We start from the raw sequence: 363 nt of genomic DNA, 5'->3' as shown, positions 1-363 counted from the left end.
CCTTACAATGATGTATTTTACTCTTTGTTTCTTTTCCACCATCACCATCTTCCTCTACAAACTAACTTTACACCTTCTTTTCCAAAAATTACATAAAAATTCGAAAGTGCTTGGTATCCAATTTTTTTTTTTTTTTAGTTTTTTGTTTTGTGTTTTTTTTCTTAATGGGCACCTTTACAGAACCATTTTGAAGATGTCTTTAAATTCTCTGTTTCTAAGTACTGGTATTAATTATGTTCCTTGTCATATATTTCAAAGTTATAAAAATGTGTCATTGTAATATGTTGAGAGGCGCTGGACAAGCCGCAGCGAAAACAAAATAAAAGATTTATCATAATATTTGTGGTCTAAAGTATGGTAATG

The sequence above is a fragment of the Anneissia japonica genome, unplaced genomic scaffold (genome assembly GCF_011630105.1).
Source record: "Anneissia japonica isolate Jap-2015-1 unplaced genomic scaffold, ASM1163010v1 scaffold287930_len349246_cov199, whole genome shotgun sequence".
NCBI classification, from domain to species: domain Eukaryota; kingdom Metazoa; phylum Echinodermata; class Crinoidea; order Comatulida; family Comatulidae; genus Anneissia; species Anneissia japonica.
This window is presented reverse-complemented; position numbering follows the sequence as displayed.